At 44.7% G+C, this 24,294-nt stretch overlaps 1 protein-coding gene and 1 non-coding gene across 5 annotated transcripts in view; both read left to right on the forward strand.

Moving 5' to 3' along the window:
• MAML3 (mastermind like transcriptional coactivator 3) overlaps positions 1-24,294 on the forward strand; it is a 267,717-nt gene that overhangs the window by 226,831 nt on the left and 16,592 nt on the right. The gene's annotated exons all lie outside the window — the stretch shown is intronic.
• TRNAI-GAU (transfer RNA isoleucine (anticodon GAU)) lies at positions 18,253-18,326 on the forward strand. Its single transcript has one exon. It is a non-coding gene; the product is annotated as a tRNA-Ile (tRNA).

Consider the following 24,294-nt stretch of genomic DNA (forward strand, 5'->3'; position numbering starts at 1 on the left):
TTCTATGAGGCAGGTGAATACAATATGTAAGAAAGGGGTTTTTTGCTGCAATAGCTAGCAGTAAGGTTTGAAAATATACTTACTGTTGAGTCTACTTACACTCTTCTTTTGTTGGTTCACACATACACCATTCATTTGTTCAGCACCCAACAGCTGAATATGTGAACCATCCCCACTGAGAAAGCATTGTGTTTGAGATGATATGGAAGTGCACATGGGATGTATTACTGCATGCAAGTGATGGTGAGATGTTGTAGTCATCAAGCGATAAAAATGCATTGGTTAAAACCAGCCTGTAGCAAGGTGCATAAGGCATTTTTATTTTAGCCAGATGTTTCAGGACACCTGATTGTGGTTACCCTACTTTTTATTACTCTTTATTTGGGCTGTCGCAGTGTCATTTATGGCTTACAATGTTTCTCATGTTTCATTTTATTGATAGCCACCTTTTATCTATACAAAGAAAGGTAGGACATACATTTCTAAATGAAAAATAATGAAAACAGTGACCTCCAGTAGCTTCAAGTACCTGAGATTTGACCAGGGTGCATAGGGAAGATGGGTCTCCCTCACCACAACAATTACCGAAAAAGATTAAACATCTTTGCGCTGGGGATACAGAGAATAAGGACAGCCACTTATTTGCTGTCTCTTTATTAACTAAAGAGGCTTTTTAATATAAGTTAATGAGTCTTTTCCTTTTAAGAATTGAGTGCCCAGCATATATAAGCCTCTCCGCAGCCATTTTTAAAAGGAGGCAAAATCATAGATGGAATGTGCCTCTCCACTTTAAACCACATTCACAAAATGTGCCTTTCAAACCCTACTTCATCTCTTTTTTTAAAAAAAGGGGGGAGAACACTTTTGACATTTTTGGTAAACTCCCTCAACATTGCTGTTTGAAATATAAGCACCTTTTCCAGTGGCTGCTAAGCTCAATTCTTTTTCTTTCAAATCTTGATCTCAAAGTTGTCCATTTGAAATTCTTTTATAAAGCCAGATTTGGGACACTGTAAACAAGGAGCCAATTATTTTTCAGTGTATCATTCCATGCTGTTGATTATTTATGCTGTTGCTTATTTAGATGTCATCTGATCCACCCGTATCCAGATAATTCTGCTTTTGGGAAACTGATTTATATGTATGTATAAAATAGGGGTTTGGGTGGGTGCTTATTTAATGATTCAATGATTCGTCATTATGTTCTATCATGATGTGAAGCATGGGTTGCTCTGACTGAATTTGAAGGTAACCTTTCCAGCTTATTGAAAAGTAGCCCAAGAAAAGTCACTTGTCAGCAGATGACCTGTTCCGGAACACAAATTTGATGCTCTGCAGAGGAGGAGGAGGAGTCAGACAGAGAGAGACAGGAATGCCTCAATATTTTGGCAGTTTTTGAGTTTTGATCTCCAACCCAATTTATGTAGATAGAAATGTGTAGAAGAAGAATCGCAGCAGTGCAGATAAAGATCTGTAGGGGGGATCTGAATAGGTCAAATGATCGAATGAGAACAGGATGGACACTGCCTGCTTCTGCCTACCCAAATTATAAGCAGCCGGAGGAGGCAAAGGAAACTATAAATAGGCTCTAGTAACAACTGGTGTCCAAAACAGATGGAAGAACTGCATGCCCTGTCACCCTGAACATTCACCTCCCACCATCCTGCTTGTAGGAACAGCCATAGCGATGAGAAAGGCGTGAGAAGGCCAAAAATAGCACTGGGTAGGAAATTTGGGGTGGGGGAGAATAAATATGGAGATTTTCTTTTTAATGGTAGGGTTAATTTTATGACGAATTTTAATTCTGTACAACTGATACAGTTATTGGTGGTTGTTTACTACCAGTTAATATTATTATCAAGGCCATTCATCCAATTCTCTTTAAATCAATTTCCTAAAATAATGCATCTTCTACCCATTCACGGGGGGAGAAAGGGAGCAAGTCCCTCTACAAGCAAGGATGCAATCAAAACAGCATGCGATTTTCTCTGTAAATAAATGCTGTTCCTTTTTTTGTGTGCCATCGTTTTGTCTGCGGAGCTCTTCAGTATCCTTGGCCTGACAGCACTGTAGGATTTGCTGTCTGACACACACATATTTATTTAAAGTACTAAAACATTATAACCGACGGTTAAGGGTGAGAACAAACATGGCTAATGAAATGAGTGGGCCTTAGATTTCATAATGTCCAGGTCAGAGATGCTCCCAGCTTTGTAAATACCAAGTTCAGTTTGTTCTCTTTTTTCATTAACACCAAATGCTAAACTGTTTCATCATCTTGCTCAGTACTGCAGGGCTGGCCTCTGTGAATTCCAAAAGAATCATGCCTGCAAGGTGTGACTATTAGCTGGTGTACTTTAACCAGCCCGGGGTGCAGAGCAGGATGCAAGGCATATCCAGCTTTACTTTCAATACCTTGCTGCTGCTCCCTGACCCCAAGCATCGGCTGCCCGAGGCAGCTGTCTCTATCTGCCTAATGGAAGGGCCGGACCTGACATAAAAGGAAGATGGAATCCTGTCCCAAAAGGAAGGCTCTGGGAATTGGGAAAGGAGAGGGATGGAAAAAGCAGCTCATTACCCTTTTGCTCTCACACATTTTACTTAGTTCCTACATGTACAAAAAAAAATTACATGAGGACCAAACTGGCTCACACATTCAGTAACTGCTCCTTTCCATGTAACAAGATCAGCTTTGCCCAGTCGTTTTCTGGTCAAATAAGCAGGTAAAAGGATTCCCCCCCCCCATGGTGGCTTCACCCAGGTGGGTTGGCAACCTAGTTATGAAATCTATAGGCTGTTTATTAATTTGTTCACAAGCTGATTGGGCTGCCCTAAGCACAGCTTCCCATTTCCAAACTGTAACACCCATTCCCCTATTTCACATTCCCACCCTCAACATCTCTCCTGCAACAGTCAGTACATGCAGCTTATGAAGCCACTGGAGGCAATGGCTACAGCTGCTGCTGTCAGTTTAGGCCCCTGGATTGGGTGGCAAACCACCTTCTTCCTGTGTGAATCCTTGGTGTTGGAGAAGGCTGAGTGAAGGACCTGGCACTGTTTCGAAGCTGAATTTTAATGACCAGTTCTGTGTGCGAATTGATTATTTTAATAATTTTGGTGGGGAGGAGAGAACATTTTCTGAGGGGATGGATGCGGGCAGAATGGATCAATTGCATCTTAACTTGATTAAAAACCTGGTGATGAGTGGGGGAAAGAAGAGATGCATTGATGAAATCCTTCTTTGTTTGTACCTATAAGCGATGACTTCCAAGTAGCCAGAGAAATGGGGAGGGTATGATTAAGAATGAAATACCTTCACAAAGCTTCCCGTACCCGGTGAATTATCCGTGTGGCTTTCCAGTGCTTGGGAGAGGGTGCTGTCCAAAATTTCTGAAAATTTCTCAGTTGTAAACATAAAATACATGCTGGGAATTGGGGGGGGGTGCCATAAGAGCCCCAGAGTCCAATTGCAGCCAGATGGAAGTCTGTAACATCACCCAGAGTTCACAGCTCAGTTTGAAAGAGGATACAGTCATCTGTGTTCGGGCAGCAGAGGGTGAATTGTGCTTCTTCAATCTTGTGGCAGTGAATGAACTACAGTGTGGCACCGCAAAGCCATCTGTACTGAAAGGAGCTGAATGTGCCCGTTGGTGTGTAGCACTCAAATTACACCTGATGAAAGAGAAACAGATTGTCAGAGAGCAAACATACAGCTGTCAGCTCCCAACAGCCATGCAAGATCCCTTTCTGCTGCTCAGTTGCTTTGCCATGCATGAACTCTGAAAGTAAACAAAGGCTGCCTCAGAATCAAAAATATGCAGATTTTCTGGTCATTGTGAGGCCAGAATACCACATTTCCAAGCTTCCTAGGAAAATGACCTGGTTTTCTCTTTTGTGGGTGAGTATAGGAAACTGCCTTATACTGAATCAGATCCCTGGTCCATCTGACTCAATATTGCTTACACTGACAGGCAGCAGCTCTCCAGGTTTTGAGGGAGAGGTCTCTCCTAGCCCTACCCAGGGGCGTACGAAGGGTGGGTGGAGGGGGCGGTCCGCCCCATGCACCATTCAAGGGGGGTGACAAGATGGCCCGCTGCTCCCCAAGCTGTAGAGCAGCCAAGAGTGTGCACACAGTATGAGCACTGATTGCGTGGTGTTTGTACGGGCTGTCGCTCGCACAACGACCGTATGGGCTGCCGCATGTGCACTGCCGGGCGGTTTGCCCCGCCACTTGGCGTCCCGCCCCAGGTGCCGGAGAGGGTTCCTCCACCACTGGCCCCACCTGGAGATGTTGAAGATTGAACCTGCAACCTTCTGCATGCAGAGAAGATTCTCCACCACTGAGCTACCGCTCTTCCCCATATAGGTCTTTCAGGTGGGATAGAAACACATTATTTTGCTGAATATCTTGCACTTCTGTTTGCTGCACTGCTATGCCTGACCAAGGCTCTTTTTAGGCTGTATGTCATGGTACTGTTACATTGTCCAGAACAAAGCCAGAAGTTCAAATCTCTTCGGTAATTGACTTATTGCGCTGCCTCAGAAAAATCAAGTCTCTTTTAGGCAGCTTTTCAGGGGCCACATGCCAGTGGTGGGCAGGGCCAGAAGCAAAAGCGAGTAGAGCAATGAATGTTTATTTTACCTTTGTACCATAGGCTTATTTCTACACATACTGACACATCCGTCTTTTCCATCCAGGCAAGCAAGAAGCATTTTCATAGTGCAAGGACATATTCCACCTAGGCAAAAAGCACTCAAGGAGGGTACAGAGCAAGCTCCGGTGTGTGTGGTTGGGGACTGGGTGTGCTCTGGGGAGAGTCTCAAGGGGTCTGGACAGAGAGGTCTGGATAGCCACATCAAGGACCTGAGATTCCCCTCCCTGCACTACAGTTCCCATCATTCATAATCATTGGATGTGTTGTCCAGGGCCTGATGGGCATTGGTGTCAAAACATCTGGAGGGCATCTGGTTGGGGAAACTGCCAAAGATTTCTGTCATTGTGTACTTTAAGAACTCAAAAAGAGTTATTTGAATGCTAAATATTGTTGCTATTCTTTTCCAAGTTATCTTCTCCAAGTTATCTATCTAGGTTGAAGATGATTTTATTATTAGGCATTGCTGACTTTGTTTCCTGTTAGTTTCTTCTGATACCACCCAGCTCTACAACTGTCACAGTGAGAAGTCTCAGCTTTAGACACACACCTTTATAGATCTCTGTACAAGGTTTCACCAAGTAAAATCATGGAGATTTGGAATCTCTATTCTAACAGAATTTCAGTTTAGATTTCCTTGGTAATGGGCAACCAGAAAGCCTTCGCATGCCTTAAGCCGCTATTAACTGAACATCCTGTACTCTCTTTGAAGAAGGGAGAATAAATATTTGAAGTTTATTTTATTAAGAAGCAAAACAAAGCATAAAATATCCCTAAACCCTCAAGTCTGCCCTTAGTGAACCACAAAATAAGGGACATTCTGTGACCTTCGATGCTGCCAAAATGAGCAGAAGAGAAGTTGGCTTGCAAGGGCAAACCTGCAGGTCATTGTAGGATATACAGTTATAATCTCTGGTGGTAGGAAGCTAATAACAGCAAATCAGAATTCTGAACATACTGCACTTGCATGGTCTCAGTGAAAAAGTTAGTGTAATGTGAAGACTGAAAAAGACATGGAGGGCTAGCATCTGTTACTGATGGGCAGTCTTGAAACTACATTGCTGTGTGCTACATTTGCTCATTTTGCTTAGGCTTTCCAGGGCAGCTTGTGTAAATGATTGTGCAGGATCCAATAAACAAAGAGGTTATTAAAACCCCATTTATGAAGAATTATTGAGGAATCTTATGCATGTTACTTAGCAGTAATCCCTTTAAGTTCAATGGGCATTGCTTCTTAGGTTGCAATTCTAGGCATGCTTTCCTAGGAGTGATCCCTATTGAAAATATTAAGACTCACTTCTGAGTAAACATGCAAACATGCACTTATTAGTGTTTGAATTTACCTCCCTTCACCCCATATTCACTTTCCCCCTTTCTATTGTGCCTTTTAGATTATAAGCCTATGGGTAGTGGCTGCGTTTTTGGTTTATTTAATAGAAAACTTGAGGTGTGATAATAATAAATGTTTAGATTGCTGAACTGGACATGCATAAAGACTAAGGAGAGTCCCATTCTGAAGAAGCCTGTTCTGAATATTTTGAAACCTGGAAATCTTGAAATGTAAAGTGTTGCTGAGGTAGGGTTCTCTCAAAAGTGTGCTTTTTTAAACGTTCAGTACTATAGGCAGAGGCTAACATTCTGGGGGTCCATGTGCAAAGGCAAAGTCTGGAAGACCCCTAGAACCACCCCCTTCTCCCCACGTTGTGTGACCATCCCTACTTGTCTAACACCAGCATTCTCAGTGAGTGAGATCTTGAGAGCCTCGCAAGGCCTTCCGGAGCCCAGTAAGCAAGGCAGAGGGCTTAAAAACTTTCTGTGGCAGGAAAACACAGCACAGAAAGAGCTCTTAAAGCTATATACCTTGCCTTACAGACTCTGGAAGGGTTGTGGGAGGGCTCTGGAGGCTCTTGTGACAGCAGGCCCCGTCTAGTGATTTCCGCTCTCCCCCTTAAAAAAAACCTCTCCTACCCTCTTTCTCGTTATTTATTTATTTATTTATTTTCTGACAAAGTGCACAAGGCTGTGATCATGTAAGTAAGTTGAACCTAAGTTTGGGGCATGCTGTACCACACCAAGCAAATCAATGGACATTACATTTTATGTGGTTTTGTTATTAGTAATCTTAGGTAATGTTTCTATTAATAAGTTGTGGTCTGCTCTTGGGTATTGATCCTTAAATTGATGGCCATGCACCGTAGGAATCACTTCACACATTATGAAGCACAGCAAACACATTTCCCACTATATGCACATTCTTCCAGCAGGGTGTTGCCTTCAAGAAGCCTGTACAATGGATGCATGTATTAGCTGCATGCGCGCGTCACAGGTTTATGTGAAATGTTTGGCATCTATTCGTTAAAAAAAATGTAATGTTTGAAGCAGTTTTTGCAGCAGGATTAAGACACAAGCCTACTGGCCAAATCTAATAGCTATTCATTTTGCTCTGTTTTCATTATCCTGGTGCAGCTCCAACCACCACAGTGATATTGCAGAAATTCAAAATGTCTCTCCCCTGTCATTGCAGTAAGTCTGTGGCACAACATGTCCCTTCCTGTATTTGTAGAAGCCTCCCATAGCCTTATCATTTTTTTTCAAGAGGAGAAAATTGGAGTTCCAACTTCACCTGAAAGAGAGGGAAAGCTTCCTTCATTCCTCTTTTCCTGCACTGAGCAGCTGCTGCAGCTCCTGATTAATGTTTTTGCCTACTTTTGCTTCTTCTTGGTTGCTTATGAGGCATGTGACCCATGCCCCAAAGCATACCCCACAAGTGTCCTGGAAAAACTGGGACATCCAATTTTTTATCATGAGAGAATGGTGGACATCTTGGTTGCCGTGATTTCGCGCAATTTCATGGTCTGATCCCCCCCTCCCCCAAAAAGTGCTTTTTCAGAGCCACGATCTCACACAGTGCTTCAAAACATGTGTTTTTGGGCACAGTGCCCTGGAAAAGTGCTTGGGGGTGGGAGACCATGGTGTGAAATCACATCAACCAAACTAGCAGCCATGCTCTCGCAAAACAACAACAACAACCAGGAAGCAGAGGCGAACGAAGATGTTGTGACACCCGGGACAGGGTGTTGCTACGTATGACGCATGTGCCGTACGTAGCGATGCCGCACATGCGCTGTACATAGCGGTTTGCTGGTGCTGCCGCTCCAGCACCGTATGTACAGTGTCAGGATCCTCTGCTCACATCTGCAGCCGCAAACGGAGGATCCTCCACATGCGACTGTGGTGGCGCGATGACCCCCATGGGGTGCCTTCTTGTCACACCCCCACAGACATGGCACCCCCCCATTGCAACACCACTGCCATCTGGGAAGGTGGCATCCCAGATTTTGGCTTCAGAGTGTTCAAGGGTGTGCCAATGTGTGTGATAATGTGTTCTGAAGAGGGCTGCCTCATGTCGGAATTGGGAAAATGGGGAAAATAAATGACACAACGGAAGGAATGACTCCTAAGGCTAAACGAAGACAGCTCAGCCGGCAATGCTTACCCATGTCCCACTCTTGCCTTACCCTATGACAGCTTTTGCTAACTTAGTGTTCTCCAGATATTTTTGGATACCCCTAACATGCCTGACCATTTACCCTACTGGCTAAGGTTGGTGGAAATTGTAGTCCAAAGGAGCCAGACTGCACCAAGTCAAGGAAACCTGCCCTCAAACACGTCAGAGACCTTGCAGAATAGAGCCTTGTCTTCAGTCCTTGAACTTCATCCCTTGGGGGGGTTGGTGTTTGTGGTTGTCTGCATCTCACTTCAAGGCCTTTTAGCAACAGAGCAGCTCTTCCACAATTACTATTTTTTGATTGGTCAAGTGCCCCTTGCCTGCCACAAGCTCAGAACAGTGGAGAGTTCAGCCTGGCTCTCCTTTGAAAGGGAGCCTGCTCCAGCCCCACTCTTTACAGCCGGTCATAAATTTCAGAGCATGTCGTGATATCTTTAGCTTTGACTCCAGAGATTTCCTGTTGAGCTGCAAGATGCAGGCCTGCAAAGCGCACTGTAGCTAAATATACCCTCTTAGTGTAACAGTACAAGTAAACAAGGACAGCATCAACATGACTTCTTTTTGTTCGTTTTTTTACAGTGCAAATCAAGCTTTCCCTTTTTTTAAATAAAAGTGGTATTCATCAGGAAATTTTTTTTTTTTTATAGAGAAAGTAATCTCTCTTCACTACAGCTGAACTCTTAACATCCAACATTACTTTGATTCCTAGTGTCGGTTCAGAGGGTGATGATCCTGGTAACAGCCCACATTTGGGGGAGCAGGGTGTCCCTGGGATCATGTCCTCATATGTAATGGAAGGAAATCAAATATTGGTCAAACTGTACTCTAGGCCTGCAACTTGCACTTGCTTTCCTTATATGATCACAACCTTGGCGTGAGTGGATGGGAAATAAATTAATTAATGGAGAGCAGGGGGAATCCACCATTCTCTGCTCTCCATTTATTTATTTCTTCCACACACACACACACACACACTCAGACACCTAGTGGTTTTTTCTTGCTTTGGGAAGGAGCTGTCAAGGCTCTAGGACACTGCCAGAGCCCTCATGTCTCCTTCCCCAAGCCCAGTGCCTCACTTACTGAGCTCTGGGAAGCCCCTGTTAAGCAGCTCTCTGCCTTGCAGCAGGGAGCAGTTCCAGGGGTTCCTGACTTTGGGGCCATTTTACTTTTGCTGCCCGGACCCCCAGAACCAAACCCTCACATACGTGGCTGGTCCACTGTATGTACATCCATAGGCAAGTCACCACAGTTTCAAAAGTGGCTTGGCATTTGACATGGACCAGCAGCTTTTTGAAAAGCACCACTCCAAAGGGTGGTTGGTTTTTAAAAAATCCCCCCACCTACCTGCCTTTTAAATACTGATATATGTTAAAGCTATGGTACAACTGTAATGCAAATATAGTTTTAATATTGCTCATGCTTTGGTTAGGTGTGGCTCCCAATATGCCATCAATGTGCATTCTGCAAGCTGTGCAATGTGCTTTCAATGTTGCCTCTGGAGACGGCTTATTTAGAAATTTGGCATACAAGCAACTGAATATTATTGTACATGGGCAACCGGAGGCCCACTGGGTGGGTGTGGCCCCAAGTACAATTTTATCTAGTCCCTAGCGGCCTTTCAAAAAAGCAACCCATTTTGAGTTTTAAGAAATAGAGATATCTCATTTTAAACCCTGTGACTTTTACAGATTTTGCATGCAATATATAAATGTAGATATTTATATGTAACAGTATGCCTGAGCGTATTTGCTCTATATCTCAGAAATTTACTCTTACATTACACCGACTTAATAAATCTGACTACTCCAATAACTACTGTTTGGTGACAATGATGGGTGACAATGACAGTAACAAAAATAATAACAATAAAGGGGGCCCCAGGGATGTAGAAATTGTCTTTCTCTCATGGCATGTATTAAAGCATGCATACTCCTTTAATTATGGCTATTCAAATGTCTGACTAAGACTGGGGAGACCCAGTTTTAAATCCCCCTCAGCCATGAAGCTTGGTGAGCGGCCTTGAACCAGTCTCTGTCTCTCAGCCTAACCTTCCCCACGGGTTTGTTTCAAGGATGAAATGTGGCAATGGGGAGAACCAGTGCTTTTCTTCTGGGGGGGACTCATACCCCTAAACATTTTGTGAATCTAAGTTTGACCTCATTGAGGGGCAGTATTTCAATATGAGTAGGAAAATGAGAGTACCCCTAAACATGTTTTTTTTTGGGGGGGAAGAGCACTGGGAAGAACCATATATGCTACCTGGAGCTCTTTGGAGGAAGGGAAAGTAAAAAGGTAACAAAAAATAGCTAGCAATAAGTGAATCCAGGATGGGGTGAGTTGTAGCTCTCACACAAATGCAGAAAGAAAGATCTAGTTACCGTATTTTTCGCTCTGTAGGACGCACCAAACGATAAGACGTGCCTAGTTTTGGGGGGAGGAAAACAAGGAAAAAATTGAATCCCAGAAGCCAGAACAGCAAGAGGGATCTGGCTTCTGGGATACTGTGTGGCTGTTCTGGCTTCTGGAATAACATCGCCAAGCCTCTTCAGGGCAGTGGGATGAAGGGTCCCCCTGCCCGGAAGAAGCTAAGGCAGAAGCCAGGACAGGCGCCTCACTGACGGGGCGCTGCGCAGTTCTCCCTCTCTGCGCAACACCTCTCCTTCGCAGGAGAACTGTGCAGCGCCCCTTCAAGCAAAGCTGGAGACCCTTCTGTTCCTCCTCCGGCTTCGCAGGACAGGCGTGTCGCTGAAGGGGTGCTGCGCAGATAAGGAGAGCTGCGCAGCACCCCTTCAGCGAAGCGGGAGGAGGAACAGAAGGGGCTCCGTTCCTCCTCCCTCTTCGCTGAAGGGGTGCTGCGCAGCTCTACCTCTCTGTGCAGCACCATTCACTCCATAAGACGCACTCACATTTCCCCTTACTTTATAAGAGGAAAAAAGTGTGTCTTGTGGAGCAAAAAATATGGTAAATGACTTCAACTGTATTCCCATTCCAAAGCTTGACGTGAGGAGAACCCATGGCATTTCCAAAAGATTAGCCAAATGGCCCTCCAGAGGAGGAACAACAGCTGTAGCCTGAGTGCTTTAAGGAGAAGTAATATGGAAGACGTGTGATTTTCTCTGCGGGTGAAGAATGATGGATATGGAATCTTTCCTATGTTAAGTTAAAGGGCTTCTAATACATTCCAGGGAGGAGACAGCCAGAGTCGATCAAATGTGTCAGCAACTGAGATACACACAAAGACCGACGTCATATTGGTAACAGGGATTGTAAAAGTGTACTTGTCTGCATGCAATTCATTGTTACATTATCAAAGTAGGTTTTGGCACCCAATTGGCACTGCAGGGCACAATCATATTGGCTGTCATTGCAGAGCTATCCATTTTCTCCCTGTATTAACGAAAGCATTTCTGCTTTCTATTCTACTAATAGTGTTAACCTGAACTCTTCTGAGGCTTTCCATTTTTCATGGAAGGCCATTTAAGGTGTAAAGATAATGAAATGATATGGAAGGAGGTGGGGGAACCCAAGCCCTTTTAAAATAATTCCAGAACATCTGAAGCCTCTTCAATATTAGTCATTCATGTTAGTGAGAGCTCAAAGTAAGTGCCACAAGTGAGTGGCAACTCTGCCAATTAACGCTGCTGCTGGTGGTTTGTGAACTGCATGTAAAATGGCGAATTTTGTTCATGCAAATTGCTCCACAAAAATGTGCCCTCTTTGTCAAGTCTTTTCTCTTCCACTGACATGACGATGGCTGCCCAGATTTCTCAGATGGGCAGATTCTCTCTTTCCTTGACAGCTACCTGGAATAAAATATTTCTTGCTATCATTAATAGTGTTTCTCTGAAGATGATCTGCAAGGAGGACTAGTTACTTGTTATGCTACACAATTCTGATTTCTGTGTGTGACCAGCTTTAATATTTGAAATTAAACCATGGTAAACAACTCCATGAATAGCAAGGTTCCATGCTTGCACATTCAAAGATACTTCTTCTCAGCTACATATCCCCCTTCATATTGACTTAAAGCCTCCTCTCTTGTTATTGTTGTTGACATTTTCTGCAAAGGAACACAGAGCTTAGATACAAAGATGTTTAGAGTGGTACATGTAGATTTTTATTTTATTTTAAAAAGGACTTTTGCCTTGAAATGCCATATTTCAAAAGGTACATAATATAACCACTCACTGGAGTTTCATCTGTGAATAACAGGGATATATTGCCTTATGCATAAATGCATTCTGAGTATCACTCAGCCTGTTGACAAAAATCCATGGTGAGGCCGGTATCTGCAGTATGAGATTTGCATTAAGGTAAGGAAGAGACAGTGACATGGGAAAGGTGGCTAGTGGGGTAAGGAGCTCTTGCAGACATCTATCTAGACACCCTCATCAAATAAGAACTTGTAGAAATAGGATTGTGGGAACCTCTTTATGGAGTACTGAGTCAAACCATTGTTCCATCTAGCTCAGTACTGTCTGCACTGGCTGGCAGTGGCTCTCCAACATTTCAGACAGGATTTTCTCCCAGCCAGTCCTACCTGGAGTTTGAACACAGGACCTTCTTGCGTCCAAAGCAGATGTTGCACCACGGAGCTTCTGCTCTTCCCTAAGAATCTGGGTTAGCTTTTCTCAGACTGTACCACCTCAGACCCCTGAGACATGGCATGCTCGAATGCCTTCACATTAAAATATTGCCATGGAGTCCCCCATGGAGACTTCCTGGCAGGGCTGGTCTGAGGGGGGAGGACGATTGGGATGAGAGGATGGAGTTGGAACCTGGGGTCTAGTGGGCACTGATCTGGATGCTGAGCCCAGGGGTTGTCTGGATACAGTCCTGCCTCAGTGGATGCCCCCAATGAGGTGGCGGAGCCACCTGAAATTACTCCAGCGCTGCCTCCCATCAGTGAAGCTCTCTCCATCCCGGGGATCATACAGTTCACCAGCCATGTCGTCTCCACCTCCACTGGCAAGGACATGGCGATGACTGTGCCAGTGTGAGCAGACCCAGCCTACTTGCAGGAGTGCCTTGCTTGCCCAGTTACATGGCTAGGGATGACAAATGTGCAAATGCCCCCCCACCTGCTTTTGGAAGGGGAGCTCCGGGGGCGTGTCACATGTTGGGACAGCATCTTAGCTTATGCTTAGCCATGTACCTTAGAACTCTGCTACAAACTTCTGAACTGTGTTTTCTGTAGCCTGATCTATGGTTGAGCATTGTAGTGACTTTTGGACTAAAGCCTTTGGCAATAACTGAGCTGAGTGCCATGTTCACGAGTGGGAGCCAGGACAAAACTACCTGTGAATGGCAAGGAAGCACATCAGAAATGAGGCTGAGCTAAAGCCCATCTCTGTCATATGATAGATGTTCATGTGCAGGTTTTCTGGCATAGGGGAAGTATTCACACTTGAGACAACCTCTCTGCTACTGCAGTTCAGTGTAGCATGATCCAGGCAGGATTTTATTATAGTAAGCTTCTGCATGTTTAATTCATAGTTTGTTCCAAGGGGTTCCTGATACTTTCCACATCAGCACTGGCACAAGAGCAGTCAGGTGGGCTGGGGAATCAGATAAGTGGTAGGCAGCCCCATAATCAGGCCCCCACCCCGGAAGCTATCCTTATTCAGACTTGCTCTGTTTGTTACAACAGAAAGAAAAATGCCCCTTTTTCTCTGCATCCATGGTGATTAGATGTCTCTTGAAAGAGAGGAAGCTAAAATGTTTTCCACATCAGATGCAGTATTTTACATTCTGTGATGTCATCACTGCAGAATCCATATATATGTGGCCCCTTTCAGCCTAGTTTATGAAAGACTAGGAAACTGTTTGTGTCTTGTAATTTAACACCAAGAGTGAACTTTTTAGGACAAACTAGATTAAGGTAACAGTTCCCCAGGGTTGAAATCCATAAATCAGAGATGTATATTTAAGTATCTAAAACACTCTGGTTGTCAAAACAAAATAAAAAAAATCATTCCAGTAGCACCTTAGAGACCAGCTAAGTTTGTTATTGGTATGAGCTTTCGTGTCATCAGTGAACAATAAATGAGTGTTCATGGCAATATTCGTACAACTGGACTATGGCAAGCCCTTAAATATTTCATCCATGCTCTGGAACAAATGTCATGTTAATGCAAACTACTGAATGCTGTCAAACGCCCAGTGAATTCCATGGGGTGGTGGGTGATGATCGTTTCCCTGGGTCAGGTCCCATAGAAAGCAAAAGTCTTGTTAGCTGTGGCAGGAGCATCACTAATACAAATCTCCAACCAAGAAGCTCAGTCATGTCTTACTTGAACTTTGCCCTAGTTCAGACTTGTGTGCTACTTGCTGAAAATACTGTGAACTTCTGTTTCCAGAGCTTTATTTTTTTTCTAATTGTACCTTTGCCCTCCTACTGTCTGTTTCCTAATGAGTTTGTTTTTAAAACCTTTTGACTGCCTTCAGTTTATTCCCATCCTCCTCTTTTATTTGTCAACTCTCCAGGGCTGGCGATCTCTGCTCTCCACAATGTTCTGGGGGTTTTTTTTGAAGTAGGCGTTGCTGGGTTTTTCATTCTGCTGCTCTGCTGTAAAGTCCAGGGCTTTTCCACCGTGTGTGTGTGTGCAATAAAAGCTCCCTGCCGCTTTGGTATACCACATGCTTTGCATGCAGAAGGTCCCAGGTCAAATCCCTAGGATCTCCAGGGAGAGGAGCAGAAAGACCAAACCCTGGCAATGCATGAGCAAGCTAGCCTGCAGGTACATAGAATGAAAATTGCAGCCACTTTGTTGCCCACCCTCCATTCCTGCTGCTGCCATGCTTCCTGGAGCTAACCATGGTTAGCCTTAGCGTTACATGCAAACCGAGGCTCATGGTTTGTCTCCCTCAAACAAATCACAGGTGGTAAGCCAAGGGCAAATCTTGTTTACAGCTCATGGTTTGCTTGGGGCAAGATAATCTGAGGATGGTGAGGAAGGGAATTGAGGGAGATTTTATATAGAGAAGGAGAGAAATAGATGTGTGTGAGTCTTAGGATATGCTCACTGTCAGCCATAGTCCCTGGTCCCTGACTGTCCACCCAACCCCTCAAATGACCCTTGGGGGCAAAATGCCTATCACTGCTCTATTTTTAAAAAAAATGAGTTAAAGCCCCTGGTGCAATAGACAAATAGATCAGACATTTATTTTCCTTGTCATAGAGAAATCTGTTCTGACCTGTTACCCTGCAGTCCTTGCTTCTGAAAGCTCCTGGATGCATGCCCAGATCATCCTTTGCATGATCCTGCTCAAGCCCCCCACCCTCTGCAATTCCTGCCAATTTGCCTTTCTTGGTGCAGCCTATACAACATTATGGAGGGGTCCTCTGACACTTAGGAGCTGCTTTTTAGGGAAGGGCAAGAGGCAGCAGTGAGAAGGGAAATCTGCGTTGCATGAGCGGAGTTCGGTTTACAGTGTTCTCTGGATCCAGCCCATAGCACTGCACCCGTCCCAATATTTAATAATAAAAGATTGAGGGTTTTCGTTGTTGTTTGCTTTTTTGCTGTTTTTCTTCTCTAGGTTTTTTTTGGGGGGGTAGATATTTTTACAGATTTTATTCTGTAAAATGGGTATTTTGAGGTGTCCATAACAGTTTCTTACATTTCCCAGTGTGCCCCCAGGCCTGAATAGATTCTGAATGGCATTGCACTAAGTTTTACTCAGAGTAGGCCCATTGAAATGGACCGAAACTTAGCCATGCCCACTAATTTCAGTGGGTCCATACTCTTAGTAGAACTTAGTTGAAATATGAAATAAAGCAAAATAGAAATAATTAAGTTTTCAGTTGATACCCCAAACAGGTAGAAATCCTGTACTGCCAAAGGCATGTGAACTGCAGGTCCAAGATTTGGATTATGCTGCTAGGCACTAAAGAAAAGTATTTAATTGCAAATAGTTACTACAGAGCTGGAAACTTAAATCAGCCCTTTTTCTTGGTGATTTAAATCAATCCACCATAAAGTTAATCTATGTAAACAGGCTCAGAGATGCTAGTTGGAACCTGTGGGTTTCCCCTCTTGCATTAGTTCATTACAGTGAGAAAGTGCTGTCTAAGGGCTGATTCACACATGCATGTAGATAACTGGATCTCTTGTCCCTGGGGGGTGCAATCCAGCCAAGGTTTTAAGCCCCACATTGATTTTCAATGGGAAACTTAAGCATGTGCCTAAATCTCTCCCACTGAAATCAATGAAACCTTAATATACTTATCTTTGGCTGGATCATGCTCTTAGTGACTTCTCACTTAATGACTCACAGCCAGATATGCCAGCAGCCTTCCATTGAAAAGTGTGGTTTTTCTTTTATATGGCGTCAGCTGACATGAAAGCTCTGTGCGGAGTTTTGATCTGTGGTGGCTCTTTCACCCATACATGTGCAAGTGAATTCAGGAATGGCATCAGCACCCAGCTACAAGCACACCAGCACCCTGGCAGTACCTACCACATGCTGGGCCTAAGTCCCATTTGTGGGTCACTGGGTCTGCAAGGACCTGCCATTTTAATTACACACATATGCCTCAGGTGCAGCATTGCTCCGGGGCATTGTGTGAAATTAAAATGGCTTCCCACCACGACAACCACCATCACCAGGTAAACCTGCTGGAGATACCCATTGCTGTTAGACAGAGCCCAGTGGAGGGGGGGTGCTACCAAACCTTGCTTTTTAAGGAAGTTGTCATGGGATGAGCATGTATGTGTAATCTCAGCCTGACTCTGGTCAGTTTTACCCTGTAGAGAAGGGTTGGCAACCTAAAGCCCATGGGCCGGATGCGGCCCAATCGCCTTCTCAATCTGTCCCACGGACGGTCTGGGAATCAGCGTGTTTTACATGAGTAGAATGTGTCCTTTTATTTAAAATGCGTCTCTGGGTTATTTGTGGGGACTGCCTGGTGTTTTTACATGAGTAGAGTGTGTGCTTTTATTTAAAATGCATCTCTGGGTTATTTGTGGGGCAAAGGAATTCGTTCATTCCCCCCAAAAAAGATATAGTCCGGCCCACCACATGGTCTGAGGGATGGTGGACCGGCTCATGACTGGAAAAGGTTGCTGACCCCTGCTGTAGAGACTGCACTTGTTGAGACCGAGCTCGTAAGACCCTAACCATTTGTGCTGGCATCTGATGTTGGTGGGATGTGCTGCCAATATAAACAGATGCTTATACTATTTTGCACTTATGTAACTGTTGGTACATATCCAATATGTGCAGCAGCAGTTCTGAACAGAACGTAAGAACTTAAAGAGGACCCCACTAGATCAGGCCAATGGCCCACCTAGTCCAGCATTCTAGTCCAGCAGGATTCGAGCACAAGATGAATATAAAAGTATCCATAGGGAAAGGGAGGTTAAAGCAAACAAATGGGCTGCATGCAGTGGTCCCAAGTCAAATGGCAAAAGAATTGTGTTCCCTGAGATGCTGCATGGCAAGACCATGGTAACCAGGGGCCCAGAGAATGAGAGCATGGCAGATTTAAAGCTCTTCCCTTGCACTGAAAGACAGAGCAAATAGATGAAGCGACTGACACTGAGCAGTGCTCTCAGCACTGCAAAGTAGTGAATCCACTGTCCCTGAATTTGGTCTCCCCTTTTTATTAAAGAAGGCAAGAAAGGAATTATAATTCACTACGCTGAGTGAATGGAACAACAACCAGAGAGGAGCCTGTTTTATGGGTCCCTGCAGCAAGAAATGGGTGCCAACATTAGAAACCAATTAGTAGGGATGTTTTCGGGAGAAAGCAGAGGCACAGTTGGAGCAGATGGTTTTTTAGTAGTGCAGAATGTGGAAATATTAGGAATATTTTGCTTAAACACATACATTAGAAACTATTCCTTCTGTTATAGTAATAACATCATAACAGATCTGTGCTCATTTAGTATACAGGGCTAGAGCGGGTCATTCTTATTCCAATATCTCCCTTACTGCAGTATCGGGTTTATGGTCCATGGCTTCTTAAAAAGTATGTAGTGGCAGGGCAAGATCCTGTTTAATGAAAGAAGCCAATTGGCAAGTATGAATAATGAAGAGGCAAATATCATGGAAGATTTTCTCACAGGATGGTGAAATAGTCCCCGACGGGCCTGGATAGCTCAGTTGGCTAGAGCGTGGTGCTGATATCACCAAGGTTGCAGGTTCGATCCCTGTATGGGGCAGCTGTATATCCTGCATTAAGGACACGGGTGGCGCTGTGGGTTAAAGCCTCAGCACCTAGGACTTGCCGATCGCATGGTCGGCGGTTCGAATCCCCGCGGCGGGGTGCGCTCCCGTCGTTCGGTCCCAGCGCCTGCCAACCTAGCAGTTCGAAAGCACCTCTGGGTGCAAGTAGATAAATAGGGACCGCTTATCAGTGGGAAGGTAAACGGCGTTTCCGTGTGCTGCGCTGGCTCACCAGATGCAGCTTGTCACGCTGGCCACGTGACCCGGAAGTGTCTCCGGACAGCGCTGGCTCCCGGCCTATAGAGTGAGATGAGCACACAACCCTATAGTCTGGCAAGACTGGCTCGTACAGGCAGGGGTACCTTTACCTTTTTATATCCTGCATTGCAGGGGCTTGGACTAGATGATTCTCAGGGTCTCTTCCAACTCTACAATTCTATGATTCTATACTTCAATTTGAAGTGATACAAGTGAAAAAGAACTTTACCACTTAATTCTGTTGGGTGCATAAACTGGCGGCCTCTCACTGGGCACCCATCACCATATTCTTTTTTCCTGTCTAAAGCAGTGGAGAAGTTATACATTTCTGTACCTCACCATCATTTTGGTCATCAAGAACAGATCAGCACCAAACACCTTGTTTTCGAAAACTCCAGTCATTTGGAGTCAGCAGCCTCTTAGCACATGATAATCCTTGGTTCCTGTGCTCCAGTCTCAGTCATTGGGTGGAGTATAGATAATTATTTCTATGGAGCAATGGGAGTCTCCTTCCTCCCACCAGGGTGGCCCAGTCCTGATCCAGCATTTGTAACTTGACCACTACCCAAACGAACTGGAGGAAAGGAGAAGCTTGGCTTCAGAGGGATGGGATAGAGATCCCTATTTACTCCGCATTCCTCATTTCTCCACAGAGCTACATTTCCTAGTTTCATGCAGGTGAATGGAATGGCGGCATTTACTTGAACTTGATTTCTGAAGTAATCAAGTTTCTAAGGGATTTTAAATTGTGTGTGTGCGCGCGCGCGTGTGTGCCTTGATGTGGATAAGCACATGTCCTTTCAGGTACTAAAATATATATTTTAACAAACAAAACACCTTCGAAACTGCTCCCAACTTGAAAATGGAGATTTTCCATGGCCACTATGCAATTGCTGCCTTCAACACTCAGACCGAAAGGTACATAAGGCTTTTTCTGTGATGGTGCCCAATTTCTGGAATGTCCCCAGAGCAGCTCGCCTGGAACCAACTTTAATGTTTTCTCAGCACCAGGTAATGCATTTTTATTTGCACAGCCCTGTTATATTGCATTGATTTCATGGCTTATAAGCCTGATGTGTCACTGTTTTTTAATTTACTTAATGCTGTCCTGTTTTAACTTGTTGTTTGAATTGGTTTTTTAAATTGTTCTTTTAGTTACGGTAAGAGTCTTTGGGTGAAAGAGCATGGTATGAAGCTTTCCCAATACATACATACGTATTGTCCAAGGCAGCAATTGTTGTCACATTTCTGAGACCCAGAGTATAGCATATTGCAAAGTGCATTTTGAAGCACTACCAAAACTTGCAGAAAGTGATTGTGTGCAGTGCAGGCAGTGGCAGCTCCACAGTGCTTTCTCCTGGTCTCAGAATAGCCATTGCCTGTACACAGCTAAAGGCAGCATCTTGCAATAGTCGAGCAGTTGGTAATGCTATGCTTAGGATTAGTTTTAACTCTGAGCAGGGTTTGCAAGGCCAGGCAGGAATGCTAATGGTTTCACAGGCCAGAAACTAGGGTGAGCATCAGTAAAAGCAGCAAATGCCCATCTTGCCCACTTGCTTTTTAACAACCAGGCTGTTCCTGGTATAGTTGCCAGCGTTCCTCTTTACCCATCCAGTACTAACTGCTTGCCAGACCTCAGTCCAACTGTCTATTGGAAATGTTATGTAAATACCAGATCCTTTTATGGGAGTTCACCCAGTCCACAACATGATTGTCTTCTTCTAAGGTTTGTTTAAAAAATAAAAACACATTCCTATATCTGGACATGACTTTGGGCAAGTTCGTATATACATGCTCACCATGTTTAATAATGCTACAGTAGACATGTATGTTCATATGTACTGGGGAATACGAATCATTTTAAACAGGAGCTCACATCTTCCATCAACAATAGTTGATGAACATGCAGGTGTGAATCAGCCATAAGTGAACCCTGTACGAAGTGTGCATTGTGCTGGTATTTAAGCTTGCTGCAGGGTGTGGGTGGGTGTTTTAAGCATTACTTTTTCTTGGTCTAGCATTGGCCGGATTGATTTATTTTAAATCTTTAGAGTTCTACGAGCAAGGAAAGGAAAGCACTGGAGAGAATATATTCTTATTGATCTGATTAGCATTAGCTTGATTGATGATATAATATGATAGAGGACTGTGTGACTTAAGTGAAGTTCAAGGCACAGGGAGGGGGAGGGGGGAATTGAGGGGCAGGCAGAAGAAGAAGTCGTTCGAGAAGAGTGGCTTTGCGAACTATGTTTAGTCTGGTTTCAGGTTTCTTCTGTGGAAGGCATTTGTGCACTGGGGAGACTGGTGGGAGTGGTGGAAGGAAGCTCCTGGTGACGTCACAACACAGCACGTCCCCCGATCTGGCTCCCCCGTCTCTTTTTCTTCCTCCTTCGTAGTGGCTGCCGCAAAGGGTTTCATTTGGCTGACTGATGGCACTTTTGTCTATAAATGGAGGCAGTTGGCCCATCTCCCAGTATAACACAAGATAGGCCTGTTCATCAGTTATGCAATCTTTAGCTTGATGGCTTCATTGGGCCAGCAAGAGGGGAGTGGGTGGGGAATTTGGGGTGGCAGGAGAAAGCCTTTGCAGGCAAGCTCTGCCAGAGACAGCTGATGCTTCCCTCCCCCCCCCCCACTTCTCCCTGAAGCAAGGAAAGAGAAGGCAGCACAGAGAAAGGGAGAGAGCAGGCGCGTGGGTATAAGGGCTCAATTCATAAAGCAGCTAAGAGATCATTAGCAGGCTGTGTTTGACCAAATCAGGCCGCCTGGAATCTGGAACAGCTGCTTTGCTCCACTGTGCAGGTGACACATCCCTCACAGTTCCCCTGCTCTTTTGAGGGCAGCCAGTCAGTTGTTTTAAAACCCCGGCGCAAGAAGGAAACAGAAGCACCAGGGAAGGGGAGGGCACATTTAAAAATACAAAGTTCAGATTAAAACCTACTCTGAAGTTTCATTGATCTCTGCAGCAGCAAGGAGAGCTCCAAGGATTATCTGCACAAAGCAAGGATGTACCATTTATATGGTATGTTTCAAAGTTCACTGAGCGTCACATACATTATCTTTGTTACAACAACACTATATGGTACATCAATAGGATTTTTTTTCTCGTGTGGCAGATGGGAGACAGGCACGAGGCTGAGACGGGCTTGCTTAAGACCACCTAGTGAATTCACAGCATAAGTCAGTTGTTTACGATATCCCCTATTCTTCTTTTTAAGCTGCAAGCAGCAAAATGAGTTTCTTGTTCAGAGTGTGGTCTCTTAGCTTCTATGCTAAATACCAGTAGATGGTATTTAACTGAGCCTTACGTGGAGCAGACCTACAGAAATTAATGGATCTAACTTAGAAAGGTTAATTAATTTCAATGGGTCTACTCTGAGCAAAACCATTTCTTTTAAAAGCAGGGGAAAGGCATGAATTTGCAAGTTTTCCTTTCCACCTCCTTTGTTGTGAGGATAAAGTAGGGGGTAATCGAACCACATATGCCCCCTTGAGCCCCTTGGATGAAAAGGCAAAGTATAAATGTAGTAATCAGTCTGTTTGCAATTCTAACCCTCCTTACCTGGGAGCAAGCCCACTGCATTCCATAGGAGTCATCCCTCTTCTCAGTTTCACCTTGTTTGGCAATGGGAGGAAGGAGGCGTGAAGTAAAACCCAAATGCCCGTGAGAGGACAGAACCTGGAGCCACTGTGAGTGGACAGCAGCACTTGTCCATCAATGCAGCCTTTCTCAGCTTGGAACTTTCCAGCCGTTTAGGACGGCAACTCCTGTCAGCACAGATGTGCACCAGGTTGAGGAAAGCTAGCTTAAACACTCAGGCTCAGTTTACAGTGCCTGGACCTCATTGAAGGCTTTTAAGCAGAGTAAGGATGGCTGTCTGTGTGGGATTCCTTAGCTGCGATTCCTGCATTGCAAGGGGGTTGAGCTAGATGGCCTGTGGAGGTCCCTTACCACACTTCAGTTCTATGACTTACTTCTGAGTAGACATGGTTATGCATATCAACACAAACAAAGGATACAACGGAGCAACAAATCAAACAAAACAATAGCAAAAATCAGGAAGGACCTGCCAGTCACACTGAATATGCATTCATGTGCTGCATTCATCCTCTCACCGCAAATGCAGCCCCTTAGTGCTCCCCCTGGGAAGCCGGGTTAACTCTCATATCTCTCCCCCCACCAACTTGCCCACTACTCATCGCCCAGAGAAGGTGCCCTCACCACACTCCTTCACTGGGCTGGCCCATCAACAACAGTGGCCTTCACATAAATAGGCTCTTCCCACCCCCCACCTGCAAAAGCAACCACCAGCAGCAGCTAAAGATGTGGGGAAGTTCTTGCTCTTCATGTGCAGGGATGACCGGCCAAACTTCCTGGCTCCTCCAACAGGCTGCTGTTTTCCAGCTGTAGCAGAAGGAGACATGGGAGGCTGATACCTCTCCGCCCCCCCCCCCAGCAACAGCCCTGCTACTGCTATCTGTCTCCTCTCTGAGCCAGCAGAAAGTCTCCCACCCACAAAACCAGGTGCAGCTTTATCTGGCTGTGCAGAAAGGTTGTAAGTCAGCTGCCATTTCTTCTCCTCTTCCCTGATTTTTCACTCTCTCCCCCCCTTCCACATCCCTTCCTTCTGCTTCACATACATTTGCTCTCCATCGCAGGGTGCTGCTGAGATTTATAAGGCACACACCTGAATTCTGCAGTGTGGGGATGCTCAGACGCTACGTTGAAAAAGATTAAATTCTCCCCCCTTTGAAACTGAGGAGAAGGTGAAAAGGAGCTCAGGGAAGTGCAATGCTGGAGATGCCACAGCTAAGAGCAGAAATTAATTTTCAAGACAAGGCAAAACAACCTGTCACGAGACAGCTCCATCCCTGACACCTGAGCTGGTTTCAAAAGGAGACTCTGAGCGTGTTCCCTCTAGCGTTTAAATAGTCTCAGTTTATAACCTTTTGTAAAGATGCCAGCATGGGTGATGCGAACTTTCCCCGTTCATGACAGCAAAGAGCTTACAAGGCAGGTTTCTGCTTTTTCAAGACCTCTCTTTGATCTTTGGTGGGCTTCCTCCCTTAATATTCTTTGCATGCTCTGACAGTTTGAGTGTCTCTAGCAGCTGTGCTTTTCTAGGTATCCATATTGCTCCCTAACTGTCACTATTATTCCTGGGCAACAACTAGAATTACTTAAGACTGGGGAACATAGATTTGGGTTCCCTTTCAGAGCACTTTTTCTTCATTTGCTCGTTAAACTGCAAGGTGTACTTCCAAGCGTCTTCTGAACACATCCTACTGGGCTGTGTGATTTCTACCAGATGCAACATGAGGAGGGGGTGGGTGTATATTTATTTGCATAATTTTCATTCTACACCTTCAGCATACGTTTATGTTCCCAGAGTGGAGAAAACAAAATAGTGAGAAACAATAAAAGTGAAATTAAAATGTAGAAAATGATAAACTGAAGCATGCAAACCAACACAACAAAATAGCAGCACTCCATTGCAACAGACTGTGAAGTCAGTATTGTTTTGAATGCGAACATTAAGAGTTTCCAAGTCTGGGGAAACCAGAATGTTTTTGTCTGTCATCTAGCTGAAGGATATATTAGAAACCAAGGGATCTCTTATATCTCTGCCTGATCACCCAGATCCTTAGGGGAGCCTCTGTTGGTGGTCCCCCAATGGCTCAGAGGCAAGGCTTGCAACTGCCAAA

Source organism: Podarcis raffonei, chromosome 9 (genome assembly GCF_027172205.1).
Source record: "Podarcis raffonei isolate rPodRaf1 chromosome 9, rPodRaf1.pri, whole genome shotgun sequence".
NCBI lineage: Eukaryota > Metazoa > Chordata > Lepidosauria > Squamata > Lacertidae > Podarcis > Podarcis raffonei.